Here is a 4,531-nt window from a genome sequence, read left to right on the forward strand (position 1 = left end):
GTAACACTCACTGCACCATGGTATTGTGGCAGAAATTTGGGATATTTACACTGAATTTTATTAAAGGAGTAATGGTATATAATTGTAGTATGTATTTGTGATTAAGCTATAGCATGTGTGCATTTATATACTGAATGTTTTAGTAGGGCTGGACAATATGGCCAAAATTTATATCACAATATATTTCTTAATTTCGGTCGATACGATATACAGTAATTCCGATATCGATATGAACACTATTTAAAAAAGCCTCGTAGAAACGGCCAAGAATGCCCACAACAGATGTCTGTGCATACAAACTTATGAAAATGAATTTGTCGACACCTCATATAAAACCATATAATATTTTAGAAAAAAAACAGCACAAATAAATTAATGTTCACCTTTTATTTGTATTTAGCCTTCATACAAACAAAACAATTTGAAATGACTGTCAAATAATCTTCTCAGACTCACCTAATTAATATTAATATCTTTAACTTCAAACTATAGGCTAACATACCAGTCAAAAGATTTTTAATGTTTTGAAAGAATTCTCTTCTGCTCACCAAGCCTGCATTATTTGATCCAAAATACAGCAAAAACAGTAACATTTCGAAATATTTTTACTATTTAAAATAACGTTTTCTATTTGAAAATATTTTAAAATTTAATTTATTCCTGTGATTTCAAAGCTATATTTTAGCATCATTAATGCATAATCCTTCAGAAATAATTCTATTATATTCTGATTTGCTGCATTATAAATGTCTTTATCATCACTTTTGATCAATGTAAAGCATCCTTGTTAAATAAAAGTATTAATTTCTATAATTTCTTTCAACAAAAAAAGAGAAAAGAAATCATACTGACTCCAAGCTTTTGAATGGAATAGTGTAGTCTATAATGTTACAAAAGCTTTTTATTTCAGATAAATGCTGATCTTTGGATCTTCATCAAAGAATCCTGAAAAAAATTGTACTCAACTGTTTTAAATATTGATAATCAGCAAATCTGCATATTACAATGATTTCTGGATCATGTGACACTAAAGACTGGAGTAATGATGCTGAAAATTCAGCTTTGATCACAGAAATAATATTCAAATAGAAAGCAGTTATTTTAAATAGTAAAAATATTTCAAAATTGTACTGTTTTTGCTGTAATTTGGATCAAATAAATGCAGGCTTGGTGAGCAGAAGAGATCTTAAAAAAAAAAAAAACATTAAAAATCTTACTATTCAAAAACTTTTGACTGGTAGTGTAGGCGGATTGTTCTTATAGATTGAAACAAATGTGCTTTAACCAGTATAAAGAGTATGAAAAGTGCTCTGAGTTGCTGCAGAAAAAAAAGATCAACAACAAAAACATGCTGCTGGAGACGGGCTTATTACTGAAAATCCAAACTGATTGTCTGCCAGCAGGAGGCGCTTTGAGAGCGGAAGAACTAGCGGTTTCCCCAGTGATGGCTGTAATCAAATCAGCTCCGCTCATAAATGCTTCTTTATCAGATAAAATGAAAATGCCATCAAAACTTTTCTGAAGACAGTCCTTTCCCTTCATAGATACATTCATATAAAACACCCACAACGTGTTTTGATTTTGAAACCTGCAGTGCTCATGTTTATTCAACGAAGTCAAATGCCACAAATAAATCAATATAAGGGAAACACTGGTAATGTATATTGAAATATTGGAAATGTGTTTAAAAATCATATCACCGTTATTGAAAAAAATTATATCGTGATACATATTGATATTGAATTATTGTCCAGCCCTGTTTTTCATACAAATAGGCTACCTAAAAACCATACAGTTATATTTTTACCATGGTATTGAGGTGCAATATCTGTGGTTTTAACTGTGTTTATCATTATTTAAATGTATGTTACTATGAGAGACCGATGCTTAATTTATAAATAAATGAAAAAAAAACTTGGTCAGAATAAATTTAACCATATAAAACTTAGGTTGCTACAATTTTTAGAGATCTTAACTGATTTTGATAATGAACAAAAATTTACTTCTGCATCCTAACACAAGCTACTATCAAATGTGCATTTCTAAGAGACAAAAAGTGATATAATTATTGTTAATATTATCAGGTAACCCAAATCTGTTTCTTGATTTGAAACAACATCACTCATTAGAACATGCAGAAACTAAGAAATACATTTTTTTATTTAGATATTTATTTTGTTAAGGAAAATTAACGGTCTGGTTTATACAACTTTCACTTTGGAGTAAAAATCTGGCTTTAAACTTTATTTAAAGAAATAAAGATTTGACATTTATCGTGATAATTATCGATATCGACTGATATGAAAAAAATTATCTGATAATTTTTTTGGCCATATCACCCAGCCCTAGTAAGGGGCGTAACATTTCCGTCACACGCTTGAGGTATTCGGCCAATCACAACGCACTGGATAGCTGGCCAATCAGAGCACACCTTGCTTTTCAGACTGATGAGCTTTGTAAAAATCGACGTGTTTCAGAAAGGCGGGGCATAGAGGAGAAACAATAATGTACAGTATGTGGAAAATAATGTGTTTTTTGAACCTTAAACCGCATAAACACATTTCATTACACCAAATACACAAAATAATGTTATTTTTAGCAACATCATATGACCCCTTTAAAATCGCTTATCAGTTTGAGCCCGATTGAGAAGCAGAGGATATTAATGAAGAGGATCGTGCAGAACTTATGCAAGCACGGCTTTTAATGGTAGGCCTATGTTTTTTGTTTGTTGTTGTCTCATACTTTTAGATACGCTGTTATTTGTTAATGCTACTCCTTATGTTAGTTTTTAATATTTGGTTATCCTGATTAAAGCTTTAATACAGTGCGGCAACTGCACGTGCGTCCATGTTTAACGCTTCTCATAGCTATGTGAAAATAAGTGTATAGTTGGAACAGTTCATTGTTGGAGCTGAGCTGAATGACAGAGAGAGAGAGAGAGAATGAGACGCAGAGCGTGTGCAGAGCAGGGGGACGCGAGGAGCAGTATTAAGAACCGCTGCTTAAGAGCATTTATTTTGAAACTTGTGAATCCATTAGAATCGTTAGAAGACAGAATTGTGATTCATATATGAATATATTTTTAGTGCACCTCTAGTTTTTTCTTCCTCTTCTCTAAAGCAGTGCAGCTTGGCCTTTTCCCGAGGGTGGGGTTTATCTGGGTTTGTGATGTCACGAACTCGGGAAGTAACTGGTTGTAGTGCCTACCAGCCGTTTTTGCAGGCATTAAACTGCCAGAATTTTAAAAGATGATATCTCCGTTTGCATTGAACTTTCAGCTTCGTAACTATGCAGATATTGTTTATGCTCAAACAGCAACATTAGACACTAACTAACATTAAAATGTGAAATCGCAATGAACCACCCCTATAACTAAAATAAAATAAAAAAATAAAACAAATTAAGCTTAATTTATTTCAGCAAAGGCAACACTTCTAATTTTTGTTTAGTTTAGCTTGAATTACTAAAATAACTAAAACTAAATAAACTAAAATGAATGAATGAAATTGTTAATAAATAACAATTTGGTCCCTCGATATCTCTTTTTGCCACCGTGAAATCTTCTCAGTCTCCTTAAAGTGTAAATACGGCCGGGAAGTAAGAAAACACACATTCAAATTGCAGGTAGTACGTCGACCCAATTTCGGCCTGTCTCCATGCATGCTTTCGTAATTCGATCTTTTATCGTTTGATTCAAACGTTCCGGTACCGAACACGACTGGGGATGATTGAGGGGAGAAAAAGGAGGGGTGAGGCATTCTCAAGACAGAGAGTGTTTTCTAACAGAAATCTATATAGACATTTTAAAAAAAAACTAGAAAAAATGACAAAACTCACAACAAAACATAAAAATAAAATCTAATTCAAAATAGTAACAAAAACTATTCTAGTAAATCAATGATATTAAAATAAAACTGATAAGATGTAGAAATATGGCAAGAAATGTAATTTGATTCAAATAGAAAAAAAGTCAACATAAAATTAAAATGTGAATGTTCCTTTAAAGTGCATGTTATTAAAATTGATAACATGAATCCATCTTATTTCTCAATTAGTTCCTCACTCCATTCTGATAAGAGATCACGAGAAAATTAAGTCGTTATAACGAGAAAACAACTCCCGTTATGTCGAGATCACGAGAAAATTAAGTCGTTATAACGAGAAAACAACTCCCGTTATGTCCAGATCACGAGAAAATTAAGTCGTTATAACGAGAAAACAAGAAGGAAAAAAAATAATGCATGGCCGCTTAGAACTTCCGTAAAAATGCCATTTAGTTTTAGTCATATTTTAGTCATCTGAATTGTTTTTAGTTTTAGTCTAATATCATAACATTTTAGTCGACTAAATCTACAGTAAATTTAGTCGGCTAAAATCGAAGGGGTTTAGTTACAGTGGATTTATTAAGCATTTCTCCAAAATTTCCAAACTCATTATATAGGTTTGATATTAAGGTTTTATCATGATAGACACAGATTTAACTGCGGTGAGACACAACATGCCTTTATGTTAAAATTAAATAAAACCA

This window comes from Sinocyclocheilus grahami, unplaced genomic scaffold (assembly GCF_001515645.1).
Source record: "Sinocyclocheilus grahami isolate Dianchi unplaced genomic scaffold, SAMN03320097.WGS_v1.1 scaffold179.1, whole genome shotgun sequence".
NCBI classification, from domain to species: Eukaryota; Metazoa; Chordata; class Actinopteri; order Cypriniformes; family Cyprinidae; genus Sinocyclocheilus; species Sinocyclocheilus grahami.